The sequence below is a fragment of the Lissotriton helveticus genome, chromosome 1_1, assembly GCF_964261635.1.
Source record: "Lissotriton helveticus chromosome 1_1, aLisHel1.1, whole genome shotgun sequence".
Lineage (NCBI taxonomy): Eukaryota > Metazoa > Chordata > Amphibia > Caudata > Salamandridae > Lissotriton > Lissotriton helveticus.
The window spans coordinates 188819138-188838506 of NC_136057.1; the positions used below are offsets into that span (position 1 = coordinate 188819138).

General features: G+C 45.8%; 1 protein-coding gene across 1 annotated transcript in view; it reads left to right on the plus strand.

Annotated features, from left to right (window-relative positions):
* Nucleotides 1-2787: 2787 nt before the first annotated feature.
* Nucleotides 2788-19369, plus strand: part of LOC144783793 (uncharacterized) — a 149912-nt gene continuing 133330 nt past the window's right edge. Inside the window, exon 1 of the mRNA XM_078662546.1 lies at nt 2788-2957. The gene's annotated coding sequence lies outside the window, so the exon portion shown is untranslated. The remainder of the gene's footprint in view (nt 2958-19369) is intronic.

The following is a 19369-nucleotide window of genomic DNA, read 5'->3' on the forward strand; positions in this document are numbered from 1 at the left end:
TAGGAAACTGCAGCCGGTGATGGTGCTCTGTTGCACGGCCAGGGGCAGCCGTGAGGAAATTTTGTTACAGCAAATGCGCACCTGCGCTTTTCAACAGGCACACGCAGCGCTGCTTAGCTGTCCAGCCTGCATGCCTCTCACACCTCGCAGCTCACCTCCTCTCCTTAATTGTACACATGTGCCCGACGCGTTTCGAGGCTGGCCGCCTCTTCTTCATGGGGCATAATTCAAAAAGACAGGCAAGGCTCTCATGCTCGTTTGGCACTAGCTTTATTTCACTAGTAGGGGAACGCCCTGAGTGGGCGTGGCTACATCGTCTTGTCACCACCAGGAGTGATGGTAGTTGTAGTCCAGAATGAGAGTCCATGTAAAAAACCTTAGTTCGGTGGCCTGAAGTGTTGAATAATGATTAGCCAATGTTTATAAACCCTTGAGTAGTGAAATAAAGCTAGTGCCAAACGAGCATGAGAGCCTTGCCTGTCTTTTTGAATTATGCCCCATGAAGAAGAGGCGGCCAGCCTCGAAACGCGTCGGGCACATGTGTACAATTAAGGAGAGGAGGTGAGCTGCGAGGTGTGAGAGGCATGCAGGCTGGACAGCTAAGGAGCGCTGCGTGTGCCTGTTGAAAAGCGCAGGTGCGCATTTGCTGTAACAAAATTTCCTCACGGCTGCCCCTGGCCGTGCAACAGAGCACCATCACCGGCTGCAGTTTCCTACTGCCACACAGCACGGAGAGGCCGGTCCTCGCACGAAGCAAGGTTCCTGGTGCAGCGTTCCCATGGACAAAAATTGCCTTGCAGTTCGCCATTTCTCCCCCTACTCAAGGGTTTATAAACATTGGCTAATCATTATTCAACACTTCAGGCCACCGAACTAAGGTTTTTTACATGGACTCTCATTCTGGACTACAACTACCATCACTCCTGGTGGTGACAAGACGATGTAGCCACGCCCACTCAGGGCGTTCCCCTACTAGTGAAATAAAGCTAGTGCCAAACGAGCATGAGAGCCTTGCCTGTCTTTTTGAATTATGCCCCATGAAGAAGAGGCGGCCAGCCTCGAAACGCGTCGGGCACATGTGTACAATTAAGGAGAGGAGGTGAGCTGCGAGGTGTGAGAGGCATGCAGGCTGGACAGCTAAGGAGCGCTGCGTGTGCCTGTTGAAAAGCGCAGGTGCGCATTTGCTGTAACAAAATTTCCTCACGGCTGCCCCTGGCCGTGCAACAGAGCACCATCACCGGCTGCAGTTTCCTACTGCCACACAGCACGGAGAGGCCGGTCCTCGCACGAAGCAAGGTTCCTGGTGCAGCGTTCCCATGGACAAAAATTGCCTTGCAGTTCGCCATTTCTCCCCCTACTCAAGGGTTTATAAACATTGGCTAATCATTATTCAACACTTCAGGCCACCGAACTAAGGTTTTTTACATGGACTCTCATTCTGGACTACAACTACCATCACTCCTGGTGGTGACAAGACGATGTAGCCACGCCCACTCAGGGCGTTCCCCTACTAGTGAAATAAAGCTAGTGCCAAACGAGCATGAGAGCCTTGCCTGTCTTTTTGAATTATGCCCCATGAAGAAGAGGCGGCCAGCCTCGAAACGCGTCGGGCACATGTGTACAATTAAGGAGAGGAGGTGAGCTGCGAGGTGTGAGAGGCATGCAGGCTGGACAGCTAAGGAGCGCTGCGTGTGCCTGTTGAAAAGCGCAGGTGCGCATTTGCTGTAACAAAATTTCCTCACGGCTGCCCCTGGCCGTGCAACAGAGCACCATCACCGGCTGCAGTTTCCTACTGCCACACAGCACGGAGAGGCCGGTCCTCGCACGAAGCAAGGTTCCTGGTGCAGCGTTCCCATGGACAAAAATTGCCTTGCAGTTCGCCATTTCTCCCCCTACTCAAGGGTTTATAAACATTGGCTAATCATTATTCAACACTTCAGGCCACCGAACTAAGGTTTTTTACATGGACTCTCATTCTGGACTACAACTACCATCACTCCTGGTGGTGACAAGACGATGTAGCCACGCCCACTCAGGGCGTTCCCCTACTAGTGAAATAAAGCTAGTGCCAAACGAGCATGAGAGCCTTGCCTGTCTTTTTGAATTATGCCCCATGAAGAAGAGGCGGCCAGCCTCGAAACGCGTCGGGCACATGTGTACAATTAAGGAGAGGAGGTGAGCTGCGAGGTGTGAGAGGCATGCAGGCTGGACAGCTAAGGAGCGCTGCGTGTGCCTGTTGAAAAGCGCAGGTGCGCATTTGCTGTAACAAAAAATATATATATATATATATATATATATATATATATATATATATTTATTTATATTTATATGTATTTTCCTCGTCTACATTGCTTGATCTGGCTTGCGAGAAATTGTCACTCATAGTCATTGAAATGTCACATATAATTAAACTGAAATTATGAAAATGTCACACATTGCATTCCGAAACCTTGGCAGCTATGCAATGCTTGTTGTAATATGCGTTTGAAGACCATCCAAGTCTGCGACTAGTGCTCTGTTGCCATCTCAGCTGGTTTTAGATGGCAACCCCATCTGTCGCATCTTTAAACCCAGGCCTTTCCTGCACACATGCGTGTTTGAGTGAAATCAATGTATTCACTCCTGGAGACTTGAGGGAGATGTTCTGTTAGTGGCCAGCAGAGGGCGCTCCTCGCCTACTAATGAAATCTGCTGAGCACATGGTATCAAATGGAGTAGGGCTTCCTCTTCCTGGTCAGCAGCGGCAGAGACAGCACCAGTGGTATTGTTGTTGACATCATTTCCGTCCTCTCTTTCTGTGTCCAGCCTCCTTTAAAGGAAGAACCCCTGCCTGTCTGTGCCGTTATCTTCAATTTCAGTCCCTCACAGGTGCCCCTGAGGCCCAGATCTTCACCTGCCTCACTCCAGCCCCAGTAGGAGGAGAGAGCCTATGAATATCTGCACAGGTTTCTGCTCAGGTAGGAGTTTGTCAGCACCTTCTGCTTTGTTTGCACAAATAGACTGAATAATCCTGGAGGAAATCTCTGCCAGGAGCCGGCTGAGCTGGGCTCTTTTATCCGGAGACCTCTGTGGGGGCAGTCCAACCGGCCCTAGGGGTGTTTGTGTTCATCATTTGTGTTAAAAATGGCATCTCTACACACTGCAATGCATCTTTTTTGCACTGTGAGAAATATATACACATGGCACTGCATCTTACTGCACTCTTTCTGATCTGTGCACACAGCACTGCGTTATACAGCACTGTGAGGAATCTATGCATGCTGCTCTGCATATTACTGCACTGTAAAAAATCTGCACACCACTGATTTTTACGGCACTAGCCACGCACACTTCTCTGCATCGTACTGCACTATGAGAAATCTTTGCACACTGCACTGCTTTTTTCTGCACTATTAGCAATCTGTGCACACTGCACTGCATCATTACCATATGAGGGTTTTGTGCACACTGCACTGCTTTATACAGCACTTTGAGGAATCTGTGCATGCTGCTCTGCATATTACTACACTGTGAAGAATCTGTGCACGCTGCACTGATTTTTACTGAACTGTGAGGAATCGGTGCACACTGCTTCTTTCTGCAAAATGAGGGGTCTTTGCACACTGCACTGCTGTTTATTACACTGTAAGAAATCTGTGCATACTGTACTGCATCATATTACAATATGAGGGCCTTGTGCACACTGCACTGAATCTTACTGTACAGAGAAATCTGTAGACTCTGCACTGCTTTATACGACACTATGGAAACTCTGTACACACTGCATCTTATTACACTTGGTAATCCGTTCACACTAAGCTTTGTTTCTGTGTGATGGCAATATATGGGCTGCACTGCTTTTTGCTTGACTGACAAATCTGTGCACACTTCACTGCTTTTTACTGCGCTCTGTTTACACACTCCATTACGTTTACTAGACTATGATAAAGCATTGCATACTGCTGTTTGGTGCCCTATGAGAAACATGTGCATACTGCTCTACTGGTTACCACAGATTGAGAAAGAAGGGCACGCTGCACTGTAATTTACGACACTAGGAGAAATCAATGTACACTTCAGTGCTGTTTACTGCACTCTGAGGAATCTATACACACTACGCTGCTGTTTAGTATGAGAAATATGTGCACAATTGATTGTGCATTCTTAATTGCTGTTTAATACACTCTGATAAATCTTTTAACACCACTGTGTTTTTTTCTGCGCAATAAAAAATGTATGCATACCTCATTGCCTTTCTGCTACAGTTAGAACACTATTAGTGCCCTGCACTGCTTTTTACTGTACTACGAGAAATCATCACACACTGTACTTTTCACTATAAATTGAGAAATATGTGCACTGCAGTGCTTTTTACTGCACTGAGAGGTATTTACAGCGTAACCAGTAAATCTGTACACACTGCACTGCTTTTTACCACACTAAGAAATCTGTGCGCTCTGTGCTGCTTTTTAATACAATACAAGGGACCTACACAAAGTAAACTTGTTGACTGCACTGCTTTTTACCATATTATGATGAATCTGTGCACATTGCACTGCTTTATACTGCACTGTGAGACATCTGTTGATGCTGACTGCTTTTACCTGTACCATAAGGGTATTTACAGTGCACTGATTTCTTATAATCCAATAAGGGAGGACTTTCAAAAGACGAAATGTTTACATGCTGCATTCATTTGTACTACACTATGAGAGATTTTTAAAGAAAAGGGAATCTGTACCCAGTGCACTGCTTTATACTCACTTTATGTGTAGCTTGCAAAAGAGGAAGTTTGTGCTGTAGGTCAGTCCAAATGAATCTTAAAGCGGCGTGTCAACAGGTGCACTCATCACTCCAGTTTGGGCTGGCCTCAGCTGCATCTGTATTTTAGAAGGTCATGACGAAAATGTTCAAGAACATCTCAAATGTAGCAATATTTCAGGATGACATGTTGATATTTGTGGATCCGAAAGACGCGCATGACAAATATGTTGAAAGAGGGCTGTCCACCTTGGAATCCAGTGCAGTAAATTAAGTTGGATACCTAGGCCATGTGTTGACATCTGATGGGGTTAAACCCAAACTCAGCTTTCTTGATGTCAATCTAAATGCACCACATCTGGCTGATAAGGATAAATCTTTGTGAATTCTATTCAAAGTTTATTTTTAAAAAATTGGCGACCTGACTGAAAGCTTTAAGGCAACAGTTAAAAACAAATCTAGAAATGTAATGGTCTGCAATATATCAATAAAGTATTGCTCTCATCAAACAACGTATTATCTCTGCTCCCACACTACAGTTGTGTGTGGAAGGATGCAAAAATGTTGTGACTGTGGATGTTTGTGCATATGGCATGGGCCCCTGTTTTGCCACAAATGGAGAATGACAAGAAAGTCACTATAGTGTTTGCTGCCAGAAGGACGAAGGAATTTAAATCAAGATTCTGTAATAGAAAAAGAAATGTTGATATGTTTGGGTTGTTGACAAGTTTAAATATGGCTGGGAAGAAAATTTTGTTTAAGGGCAGATCACAGACCACTTTGTCTGGAACAAAATTAAGATCGTCATGGCCAGATTATCTATCAAATTATCGGAGTTATGTGTAAGTGTGATACACATTGCAGGAAGAAAGGACGTTAGAGCAGACTTTCTGTCTCAGTTAGCATTTGATAGAAATTTGTGTGAAGTGGATGTACAGGAAGAAATTGAGGAATGTATCATTGCCAAAGCTCAAAATTTTGTCATTTGCTCCGATATGATGGGATGGTGTGATTTGTTGAGGTAAGGTGCTGAATTGATCAAGGTCCTGAATTTTGTGAAATTTGGGTGGCCAAGGGAAAAAACTTTGGATACATCTTTGCAATCTTATTGGAAAGTGGCAGATGAGTTCACTTTGGAAGGAGGATTGTTGGTTAGAGGCGATAAATTGATTCTACAAGGAAGTTTCCCCCAAAGGATTTTGGAGACAGCTCATGTAGGCCATCTGTGTATAAGTGCCACAAAGCAGAGGATAAGAAATGATTTCTGGTGGCCCGGAGTGGATGTAGCGGTAGAAGGATTAGATGGGAAATTTTGCACAGTGCTACTTGTTTATTTGTTTAGAGTTTTATTTAGCGCTACCTAGACCTATAGGTAACAGAGCGCTTTACAAGTAGTGCGTATAGGATAATTCGAGATGCATTTGAGGTTACTTGTAGGTCAAATGCAATCAACTGGAGGTATATACAAAACATTGTTAAAATAGTGAGAACCCACAAGTACATAACAATACAGCAAAAAAAGGTAATGATAAACAGTACAGCAAAAAGGTAATGATTTTAATACCAAAGTAGAGACTGACTTGGTCAGGAGACTACAAACAGAGAGAGTCTATAGAGTTGGGCAAGGTCTGTAAGAAATGTAGATTACTTGAATGCAAGTTGAAGCAATTGTTAAGTAGTAAAGAATTAAGGTCTCATTTAAAGAAAGAAAAGGAGGGTTGCATCAGAGATCTTTGGGGACTCAGTTCCATATCCTGGGGGCACGCACCTGGGTGGATTTCTTATTCAGCTTAGGGGGTATGAGAAGAAGTGAGTTGGAACTTCTCAGTGCCTGTCGTCTACCTGCTCTGGAAAGTTTGGTTTCATTGGTTGAAGAGCTTTGTGGGTGATGCAGGCGGTCTTGAAGATGCATCTTCCTTCATTGGGAAGCTAGTTGAGACTCTTAAGGGCAGGTGAGATATGATCAGACTGCTTTATTCCTCTGTGGAGTCTGGCCACCTCATTGAGAGTGGCTTTCAGGGGTGCAAGGTAGAGTTGTATGTCATCAGCATATAGGTGATATTTGACCTATGCTTGTTTCAGAAGAATTATGAGAGATAAAATAGAGCAGGAGAAAGGTTTGAACCTTGAGTAACCCCTTGTGGTGCTGGAACAGGCTTTGAGTAACAACTGTTGATTTTTATTGGTAGAGAACAATGTTGCAGGTAGGATGGGTACCAGTGCAACTCTTGAGGGCCTTGAGTAAAGCTGGATGGTTTACCATATCAAAAACAGCTGATAGGTCGATTAGGATAAGGAGGCATGAGTCACTTTCATCTAAGGATTTGTGAATGTCATTAGAAATATTGAGCATAGCAGTTTCAGTGCTGCAGCCTCTCCTGAAGCACGATAGAATGTGTCATGAAGGTTGAATTCATCTATATGCTGGTTGAGTTATATCAGGATACATTTATGTTCGTTTTTGCTAGGAATGGAAGGATGGTGATCAGACTATGGTTATTGAATTCTGTTTTTTTAAGGATGGGTGTGACTTTTCCAATTGGAGGGAATCGGGAACACTACCAGAAGAGAGGCATTGATGATTTTGGTCAAAAAAGGAGAGATGATATTGTTGAGGTTCTGTACTAAGGTGGAAGGGAGAGGGTCAGTAGAGTGGGATATGGGCTTCCAGTTTGCGTTTTTTTTAATCTTCTGTCATCAGTTTGAAATCTGTCCTTTTAGCATTGTTTTTTAGTTGGAGGAGATCGATGTAGGATGAGTGATAGTCTTGAGTCTGGGATAAGCAATTGTTTGACTATTTCTACACAGTGTTTATTGTTTATTGTTTCGTGTTGGGGGTAAGGATGATTTATTGTTTAATTATATTGATTGATTGATTGATAGATTGAAAGGCTTTATTTCGGTATACAAATACCATAAAAGCAATACAAAAATACAATTTGTAAAAATGTCATATACAATTTTATACACAATTAATAAAAGCAGGTAAAAAATGTACTGGACATATTAAAACAAAGATTAAATTGACACGGAAAGCCCTCTATTGCGTATCAACCAAGCCCATTTCAGGAATTTTGACACAGCACATACAATCACGGGGGATGTGTCAGTCATTAAAATGCCCATTGCCACTATACACTGACGAATGCCCAGCAATCTACAGAGTGGTTTGAGCCAGCGAATCCGCGGGACGCGGTAGTCCGGGCATTCAAAAAAGATGTGGACAACTGACTCTACACGAGTGGGACAGGATGCACAAAAAGGAGAAAGTTGATTAGGGCCCTTCCAGCGGGCGACTACCTCCCCTACTGGTAAAGTCCCCACACGAAACTTGAAATACAGAGTGCGGTCAAGCGGGATGGTGATAATGTCTAGATAGGGTTCATATGCCACCACCTCCTTAATTCTCACAAAAGCTACTGTTGTGTTGCAATGGCGTGAGTCTAGATGTAATTTCGCAGAGACCCAGTTCCAGTACAACTTTTTAATAGTAGCCTTAGGTGGGGCAGATTTTGTGGACCAAGCATCAGGTAACCCTATCTCCATTAGTAGTCTTTTGATGTCCCTCAACCATTTGATCCTAGACCACCCTGCCATATCCATGACCTCAGACAGAGCCTCCGCATAAGAGGCCAGTTCGGGCACACGCCACAACCTTGCCCAAAGAAGCAGTGGGCGAAGTTGCGCTTGGTCCCCAATAGGTCTACAGCCTAAGTCCAATAGCACTGGCACAGTTGGAGTGCTTTGTGGCAAAGCCATCAGGTCTTTCAGGAACTTATTCTCTGATTTGACTATTGGGTCCAGATTGCAGGTACCCCACAGCTCTGCCCCATATAAAGCAGCACTGACCCCTCTCTCTTTGTATATATCCACTACTGGGGCAATGGGTTTGCAAGATGAGGAGCGTTGTTTCTTGAGTAGCGCTCCTCCTACCCTTTTGTGGCCCAGTAGCATTTTATAGATGTGTGGATTCCAGGAAAGGGAGTCGTTGAGGCGGATGCCCAAATAGTCAAATTCAGAAACTCTCTTTAATGGCTCAGAGTTCAAGGTCGGAAGTCTGCCAAGTTTCCTGGGGGGGTTCATGACCAGAAACTTGTTTTTTTTTGTCAGTGTTAATTACTAGGCCTCTCGATAGACAAAACTCTTGAAAACTATTTAAAAGACTCTGCAGGCCCATGGCGGACTTTGAAATGAGCAAAAAGCAGTGTAGGGATCCGTTTGACCGCCAAGGAGGGAGCATCCGAGGGAGTGCCAAGCAGATGTTCGACCACTCCGTTTACATAAAGCGAAAACAGAGTGGGCACTAGGACGCATCCTTGTCGGACGCCCCTTCCCACGGGAATTCTTTCTGTTTTTTCACCCTTCGTGCCCCAGCGCACCTGTGCAAAGTTGCCATCGTGAAGTTTTAACAGTAGGGAGAGAATGTAAGGCGGCAACCCTAAGTCTAACAGGACCTTCCATAATTTCTCCCTAGGAACCAGGTCGAAGGCGGTTTTTAAGTCTATAAAAGCCAGGTATAGACTGCCCCCTCCCAACACCACCACCTTCCAGTGGAGAAGAGTTAATCTGAAGGCTTGCTCGATGGTCCCGGTCCCAGAACGGAACCCAGCTTGGAGGTCCGACAGAATGTTGTTGTCGTCCATCCATTCGAGCATCCTTCGCAAGATCACCTTCCCCGCCAGTTTTTGGGTGGAGTCAATAAGACTTATTGGCCTGTAGTTGGCAGGGCTGTCCCGACACCCCTTCTTAAATATCTGGACAACCTCTGCCCCCTTCCAGGATTCAGGAATGGGCGCACCCTCATTGATGGCATTTAGCAGTGAGAATACGAGAATCCCCCACTCCTTGGGGCTTGCCCGTAATATGTCACCAGGTAACCCATCGGGCCCTGCTGCTTTCAACTATACCAGGGTTTTAATTGCGTCCATCACCTCTCTAACGGTAAAAGGAACAATCTGTAGGCCTGTTATGCAAAATCCTGCAGGGGGAGCGTTATTGGTAGATGGATTGCTTGCAACATAGAGGGATGAGAAGTGATTGAACCAGCTCTGGGGGGGGATATTGCATGTCATTAATGTACTGTCTGGCCTGTCCCTAGATCTTATAAGGGTCCAGAAACCTCTAGCATCCATATCCAAACTTGCTTTCTTCAGATCCTCCCAGAAGCAGTCCTCCCATTCCCTCTTTGCTGCAATCACAGTCAGTGTGTAGTTTTTCCTTGCCAAACGTATGTCGGTTAAGGACTTGCTCTTCACAGCGCAAATCAAGGAACTTTTCATCTCCCTGCATTTTTTTGTATACCAAGCATAGGGATTCTGCCTAGGCTTGGGCTTTCCAACACGAGAAGCCATGTTGGGAAGATAAAAAAGTTCACTCAGAGCCTTAGTGGTAGCACAAAAGAGTGATGTTACTTCCTCTGGATGTAGCGAGGATTTAGCTATCCTGGCCTGGGTAGAAGTCAAGTGTTGAGATGGATAGGACTTTCTCTTTGTCCATAATATTATTACCCCATTTTAAACGCCTGCCACAATTAGAAGGGTGGAGCTCCTGGTGAGCTAGCGCTAAGGAGGACGCATCTACTCCCGAATGCTCCGTCCAGAAGGGGCGAAGAGCAAGGGAGAGCAGATTATGGTCGCTCTCTACTGAAGGAAATACCTCCATGTCCAGCAAGTGGTCCCAGGAGTTAGCATCAAGAAGGATATAATCTATTCTAGACGTGTGATCCACCCTATTGTAGGTATGCGCTCCGGAAGGATCCAGAGACGTCCTACCATTCACTGCCCTAAGATCGAATTCCAAGGTTAAGGAGTAGATTTGGACTGCCACTTGGGACCACCTTCTGATAGGAGGTAAGGTCAGAGCTGGTATACCTCTTCTGTTATCGTCCTCAACAGTCCCCAGAGAGTCCTCCAGCCCAAGAGGCTCGAACGTGCAGTTGAAGTCACCTGCAACTAGGACGTGGGAACTATCGGGGCCCCCTCTTAACCGGGCCTCTAACTCAGCAACAATGAGTGACAGTAGACCTCCCTTTGTTCCCCTAACATAGATGTTAAAAATGTCTAGGGCTGGCCCTCTCTTGGGTCCTGAGAGCGATATTTTTACCAGATCAAGAGAGTCAGTCACGCGCTGGGTAACCTCACAACCAAGCGAAATAGCAACCCATATAAGAAGACCTCCAGAGGGGCGGCCCTTCCCAGAAGGGGAAGGGACTGCTGGCAGGAAGAAGGATGAATATCCTACCTTGTGGCATGGTTCCATACTCCAAGTTTCTTGGAAAATACAGATGGAGAATCCCTCCACTAAGGAGTTTCAGTCCGGAACAGCCAACTTCCTCGCTATCCCAGCAACATTCCAGCTAAGAATCTTTATGACAGAATCGGCTGTAGTTGGCTCAACATAGGGGGCACAATTAGTATCCTGCCCTTCCTCAGGAAGTGAACAAAGGGCTCTGCTTCCCCCCTCAGACCCACTACCAGGACTGTCGCCCTGAGGCTGGGGACCACTCTCAGTGGAGATGGATATCCTACTGATGATGGTAGTCTCCGAGGAGCATGGATCCAACCGTGGGCTCATGCCCGGGGGAGCGAGAGCTGACCCAGGGAGAATGTCGTTTCAATAGCCTGCGGTTCTTCCATAGGTCCCCAGCCATGGGATTTGATGATAAGGCACATAGAAGGGGTCGAGTCCGGGAATGGGAAGATTGTGGTAACAACTTGCTTCTAGGGAGATACCAAAATGAATGCCAGCTGGTTTCGGGTAGAAGAAAGTCAAATCGACTACTCCAATACCAGCACTGCTAGTTCGTACATTCTGGTTAGAAATTAGCTGAGCTACCCTGGGATCCTTGAAGTTAACTACCACACAGTCCCCCTCAAAGCGCTTATGGCTACTACCTACCAATCCTACCCTTCTGACACCAAGAATCAGCCCATCAACTTCCCTGGGCAGTGGTCTTTTAATCCTTAACCAGTGCGTGGTTTTATTTTTTAGCGTCTGGAAGGATTCTTGCTGCCCAACCAACAATGGTGGTACGTTGGTAAGGATGGCACAAAGGGATGGCAGTCTGGGGGCAGATTTCATAGGAGGTATTCTGCGGGGCACCTTGGGAGGAATTGTGTCGGGTAGGCTAGAGGGGAGAGGAACGGGGCAATTCAGTGAAGTTTGGACTAAGGCATTGGAACTATTGGGTTCAGGGTTCCCAGTTTTGGATCTATCCATAGTGCCCATGGCCTCAATGGCTAAGCGCTTCTTGGGTTGGGATGTGTTTGCCCGTGAAAGGTCTGGAGGGTGGGGAGTGATCTTATGGATTTGACCTGAAAGACGAGGCCCCCCTTTAGAAGTACCAACAACAGGAGGAGGGGGCTCTGGAACAGGTACCCCACTTGCCAACCCACTTATGTTAGAGGAATCATGTGGAGTGTTAGATGTTATCGTAGCCACTTGGGCCCCCCTTTATTATTGACCCCGGTCCTAAAGTGTGTTTTAATTAAGGATTTAGTTAAGAAAAAGTTGTCTAAGGTAGCTTGTTCAAACCTGTCCAAACGGTCCGCTAACCTTTTGACTCGTTCTACAATAGGGGTCAGTAGAGACTTCATCAATTTCTCTATCTGCGTGAGTAAGGGTAAATCTGGGGATAAAATCGACGGGAGCTTTCGCCAGAGAGTCACTCCGGATACATGATGAATCACCCGAGGACACCCCAACCTTGACAGCTTGAGCCCTACCTGAACCAGCCCCTTTAGACTTACTGGAAGCTCCCGCTCCTATACCAAGTTTCCTGATTTTCTTAGGGTGTTTAGGGTGATGACCTTTCCGGGGACTAGTGTTGCTTTTTCTTTTCATATGAGGCTCTTTGGGGGCTACGTGGGGTAACACACCTAATAAGGCAGGATTTTCCTCGTCTGTAGAAGTAATATTTGGAGTAATAAACATGGCAGGAGTCAGGTTGGAAGAAACAGCGACCGATGGCTCGTTTCCGGTCTGGGAGTCGAAACCTGACGTACCTTTCACCCTGACCAGACTGGGCGGCAGTGAAGAAGCATGGGGCATTTCCACTAGGTCTGGCATGGTTAGAGGTGGTGAAGAAGGGACCGATGTCAGAGAACCCAGGAGTGCCCGCTTCTCTAGAGGAAGTTTAAGCAGTTCGATAGATTGCGAGTGCTCAGCGCGTCTCTCAGCTAGGGCAATCTATCTATCAATATCACGAGTGGCCCTAGTGAAATACTTGTCTAAGGGACCCAAGATTGCAACCCCTACCGTAGGCGGGAGGGAATTCAATAGGGGAGTAGTTGGAGGTGAAGACATGCTTAGTGGTCTTTACAGCACGAGGGGTAAGCAGGAACGCTGTAAACCGCAACAGGACCACTCAAAAGACAGAAGGAAACTTAAACTACGGTCGGTCTACGAAGCTACACAAAATAACCGTTCGCGTCACCTTACGCAGTAAATTCCAATAGATGGCACTGGATGTCAAAGGGAGGGCCCAGCCCAGCCTCCTGCAGCCCCTGACGGCCACAGACGGCCCGCCCTTGTCCCGGGCTTCTCCCGGCGCGCTCCCGCGCAGCGGGGGTAGGTCCACTTCTTATTGGGTATGGACCGCACAGGGGGCGGGGCTGTCAGGGAGAGCGGGCCAGGTGTTTCAGGTTGGCCAAGCAGGGACTCCTGGGAGATGTAGTCCCCGCACTCACGCTCGCAGCCCTGTCCTGCCCCTAGGCTCCCCGGTGACAGCAGCAATTACTTCCCTCGCAGACCTCCTCCACGAAGCGGGACTCGCGAAGCGGGTTCCACGAGCAGTTGGCAGGAAACACAGAAGGCAGCAACAGCAGGATCGACCAAGTGGCACAGCAACCTTCCAAGGACACAAACACGGTGCAAGAGTTGAAGAGCTCCTTTGGTCTGTTCTCCGCACAGTCATGTTAGTTGTAAAAGAAATGTGGCTTTTTCCTTAAAGATTTGTTTTTTGTAGGAGAGACGTTCAGGCCCTGAGGAGTGCGAGGTGTGCCAGAGGGGTTCTGTTTCCATAATCTATCAATCAGTCTTGGGTGTCTTCACTCATTGTTAAGATCTGAGTTAAATCAGGATCTGGATTTGACTTCTCTAGAACTATTTAGTTTGAGAGGGGCCACCTGGTCAAGAACATCAGTCGTCCCTGAGCTATAGAGGGTGGTGAGGTCATTATCTTGAGTGATGGTGAGGTTGAGAGTGTAGATGAGCCCTGATCCTGAATTCTAGATCTGTTAGTGGGATTTGCTTGAAGTTCCTTGTTCAGTGCATGAGTTTATTGGCTGATGCTCGGCCTGGACATGGGTTTGCCTTGAGATAGAACATTATTAGGTGGTCGTTTGACCAGTCGATGAGTATGATACGGTTAAGGGAGACAAGATCGTATCTGGTAATTATTGCATCTAGCATAGGCCTTTTATTGTGGGTCTGTTCATTGCAGAGTTGTTTCAGGCCGTTTCATTCAAGAAGGTTTATGAGATTACAGACAGTGATGTCTTCTGTGTCATCCCAGTGCCGATTGAACTCACCTAGGAGCACATCTTTGATGTTAATAAGGAAGAGCTTTGTAATTATGCCAGTTAGTTCTTCAGTGAGGAATAAGCGATCACCATGGGGGTGATAGATAGATAGTGTGAAGTATGATATGGGTTGTGCCTTTTATCGCGAGTTCAACTCCAAGATATTAGAAGGTTTAGCAGTCCATGAAGTCTAGTGTGTTTAGTCTAATCTCATTTTGTTGTTGATCGCTGGCCCACCCCCTATTCATTTAGGTCTGTCTCGCCTAATGATAGATTAGCCAGCGAGAGAAAGCAAGTCCAGCATGGGGTTGAGTGTTCGTTAAGCCAGGTTTCCGGAAAGAAAGCGTGCCATCGGCGGCAATAGTTTCAGATATTTCTGTAGCATGTTTAACTGCGGATCTACATTTGAGAAGCATGCAGGAAAGCGAGTTTCGGTTGTTAAGTGTAGTGTGCAGTGTCTGAATCGTGGTCTGTTGAGCAGGTGGTCTAGGCGGTATATTAACTCGAGGAATTCTGTTTGTGCTCATGCTTACTGAGATTGAGGATGGAGATTTGTGATCCACTTGTTGAGTGTTTGTGTTGTATGATTTGCAGAGAGATTCCACTTCAAGTGGGGATCGGGGATTGAGAGTTTGGTAGGGACTGTGAGACAGGCGGTTCAGGGGCATGGAGGTCATGCAGAAGTGGCGGCTGACATAAGAAGATATTTTAAGTGGAGTTCATTTCTCTATCTTCGGATTGGGGTTGCATATTAATTTGGCCTGGTTCGCAAGATCGCTTTTTACCTGAGAGAGGTCTGTAGCTAATCAAATGTTTTTTCTATTTGGTTGACAAATTGGGTAAGTATGTCGGGAAGGGATCCTGTTCTGTATGGGGGAGGACACTCAGTAGGTCTCATGTCTAGAGAGGGCAGGTGGAGTTTAGTTGAGGGGAAGCCAGTGTCATTGAAGCAGGAACTGGAGAGGAAAGGTTTGGGTTGGGAGGGTTCCATATTGGGAGTAGGGGCTCTGACTATGGTGGGGTCAGTGGTGAGAGAGCTAGGCTTGGGATTGGTGCTATTGTGATCAGTTAGTGCATAAAAGAGCTCTGTGTTGTTGTGGCTGTGTCTTAGTGTTGGCATAGCGAATGGCATACAGGTGCTGTCTTGCATAGGGAGTGTGACCGGTGGTGCATCATTGGAGTTCTGGGGATCAAACAATTTTGATATAGTGAAATATATAGATGATGATCGGTTACTTGAAATAAAGTGTTAACAGTCCTGAAGATGGATATGTAGATCTCCCCTCTGAAACTCTGGGATGGAACAGTGGTGAGTTTAGTGCCAAAGGGAATTTTTACTGTTTTTGTAACTTGTAGGTGGAGGAGGAAGATGTTTTTCCATTTTGCAGCGGGGTTTGAGTAAAAAATGAAGTCTGTCTTTTTATGGCTGTTGATTGTGCTATAGTAGGTATCACCAATTCGTTGTTCTGGATGTTGTTAAGGAGGTTGTGTTTTAACATTTTTCCAGCAGTACTTGAGAGTTTTATCGGATATTTTATGCTCCAGAAGGTGGGGCCGTATCTCTGAAGTGTGGTGACGTGGGATCTAGGGTGTGGGTTAGTCATCACTGCTGTAACCGGACCTCTGGGGAGATTCTGTAGAAAAGTCTGATTGGGCAGCATAAGAGCAGTCAGAGGTTGGTTCACTAGACAGTATATTCTGACCAGGAATTCATACACGCTTCCATTAACCTGTTGGATTAATTATGGAAGGGATCAGCAGTCTCTATATGAATGCTTTCCACATAGGTGTAATCCGTTTAGGGAAAGGGGTGGATAGTAGGTTGTAATGAGTTAGATATTATCTTTGGGAATTATACTGATTGCCCCTTGATTTGCCCTAATTTGGTAATACCCCTCTTCGTGTAGAGGAGAATGTTGGATGGTTGGAGGGAAAATGCCTTCGGGGCATTTTTGGTTCCCATGACAGGATGTGGCACTTTCCATGATGGAGAGGGGATCCCCGAGTCAGCAGGCTTTTTCAAGATTTAGAGCTCTGCTCACTGGTAGGAGAAGGGGTGGTGCAGCTTCGGTGGACTCCAACATCAATCAAGTATCAGCATGCAGCCCATGGAAAATAACTGATTGTGGAAGAGGGGTAGAAGTGTCAAAAGTGTAGTTCAGTACTGAGAACTGATGTGAGGCACATTCCTGATTGGTAGTAGAAGAAGCTGCAATGTTAGTGTAGGCGTAATTAGATTTTTTTTAGAGAATGGATTAGAGCGATACCATTCAAAGATTGCCTCTCCTCTGTGGAGTCTTATGGTTAAGGATAGAGTCCTATTATTTTTTTAGATTTGTAAAGCGCATTATACCCAAGGGTGTCAAAGTGCTAGCTGAAGAAAAGCCACTACCGGTGAGAGGACCTTCACTAGCATAATGGAAGGGAGAAAAGCCAGGTCTTCTGTTACTTGCGGAAGGTGGTGTGGAAGGAAAGACTAGTAATATGGGTGGGAAGAGTAGTCCATAGCTTGGCAGCAGCTACCCAAAAGAATCGCCCACCCCACCTGGCTTTACAAAATCCAATCTTATTGCAAAATACCCACGAATACCAATTTTAGTCTTTACCAAATATTCACAAAAAGGGAAATCTTCCGCCAGGAAGACTGATAGTCTCTGGTATCGGTTCCATTTTGGAAGCGTTATCACAATTCACAGATTGGTTCAAACCACAGATAGTCAATAATTGAGAAACTGACCCGGGCCACAACACTGCCAAACGACTCATGATCTTGGCAGACGTAATGCACTACCAATGTTACAATACTTGTTTTAAAAAAAAAAAAAGTATCCTCCATAAAACAGATGAAATGGGGGCTAAAATTAGGCTGGCAGCGCACATATATGGTGTATATTTTCCTGCTTTATTATAAATGATCTAGCATGCCTCTTGTGACAAATACATTTGAAACTACTTCCAAAACGTCCTCCCATTACATTACACCAAGTTTAAAACCTACCTCTGAAACGTCTATGTATCATATGGCGCTAAAAACAGAGAGTTAGGAGTGTTTCTCCAATCTAGTGCATAGTGTAGGACTCCATATCCCATAATGCTCGGCCATGACTGATTGACAACACATTTATTTATTTATTTAGTTATTTTATTTAACACGTTTTCTATAGCGCTGACCAGACCCGAAGATATTGAAGCGCTTTACAGCAGGATGGAGAGAAGTCAAATACAGGATAATAGAACAAAACAGATGTATTCTTAAGTGTTCAAAAAGTTACAATTGTGCTGAGCGTCTGAGGTGCGTCGATGAGGTGGAGAGGTCTAGGGGTCTGAGGTGCGCCATTGAGGTTGAGAGGTCTAGAGGTAATATTGCTGCATAGACAAAGTTTTAGGCTGAAATTTTCGCCGAGCTGCGATGAACCAAGGCGATGGGTTGGGGAGAGGGGATGAGGTAGGCAGTGTGTGCGCAATGTCAGGTGACTGCCAGATGGAGGTATGTGAGTCAAGGAATTGAGTCCGGGAAGGCACAGTTGAGGTAAAGGACTTTTAGGAGGCTTTTGAATTTTGGAAAGGAGGGGGTAGTTCTAATGTCAACAGGGATGAAGTTCCAGATTTTAGGAGCGTTACCTGCCAAGGAGCGGACTAGGTTTATTGTTTGCGCCTTTTCAGGGGGATAAGTAGGAGGGAGTTGGAACTTCTGAGACTTCTAGACTGGCCGGCTTTCTTAAGTTTAGAAGCTACGTATTCCGGTTTCCCTGTGTGCAGGGCTTTGTTTGTGAGGCAGGAAGTTCTGAAGCTGGCACGCATTTCCACTGGGAGCCATTTTAGATCTCTGAGTGCAGGAGATATATGGTAAAAAATGTTGACTCTGGTGACCATTCTGGCAGCTGCATTGAGGGTAGTTTTGAGTGGCGCTAGGTGGGAGAGAGCTGTACTGGAGAGGACTGCGTTCCCATAGTCCAGTCTAGACAACACCAGTGATTGGGTGGCTTGTTTGAGGTCCATAGGTGGAATGTGGGGTTTGATTTTATTAGGAAACTTCAGATTGAGGAAGGCGCTCTTAGCGGAGTTCTTGATGTGGTTGGTCATGGATAGTTTGTGGTCAAGGGTGATTCCAAGTGATTTTACCGAGTTTTCCAGGGTGTGATTCCCGTTGAGGGCTTCGATTACTTTCAGCCATTCAGCGATTTGCGGGTTTTCTTCCTTGTTAGAGATGAGGAGAATTTCGTTTTTTTCCTGATTGAGTTTAAGGTGGTTAGTTGATAGCCATTCTCGGACTTCTCTGAGAGTATTGTTGAGTCTTAGAATGTCATTAAAGGAGGTGGTTTCCAAGTAGACCTGGGTGTCATCTGCATATAGATGGAAAGGGATGTTGACTTTTTTCAGAATGGTGGTGAGGGGATCCATATATATGTTGAACAATTGAGGGGAGAGAACGGATCCTTGGGGGACACCTATGTTCACGGAGAGAAGGTCAGATGTAAAGGATTTGATTTTTACTCTTTGGGAGTGATTTTGAAAGAAGGAGGAGAACCATGGAAGGACCACTTCATCTGCACCTACCCGGTCTTTGAGAGCCTTGATGAGAAGACTGTGATCCACGGTGTCAAAGGCTCCTGACAAGTCTAGGAGGATGAGTAGGCAGCAATGATCTGAGTCACGGGAGTTGAGGATGTCATCCACGATGTTGAGGATTGCAGTTTCGGTTCTACAGCCTTTTCTAAAGCCTGATTGGTGATGGTCTAGCAAATTAATATTGTTGATATGTTTGTTCAGTTGACAGAGAACACATTTTTCGAGGATTTTGGCTAGGAAGGGGAGATTGGAGACAGGTTTGAAATTATTCAGGTCGTTAGTATCTAGGCCTGGTTTCTTCAGAAGAGGTGTGACTTGTCCGACTTTGAGGCAATCTGGTATGATCCCAGTTTTTATGGAGCTGTTTATGATTTCGCACCAAAGTGGTGCGAGGGAGAGTTTCAGCTCTTTGTCCATTTGGGAGGGTATAGGGTCAAGGTTGTGGGATGAAGGCTTGGAGGAAGAGATTAAATTGAGGATCTCAGCTTCAGGGATGGGGTCAAAGGAATTCCAGGTACTTGTGGGTCGCCCTCTAGGGG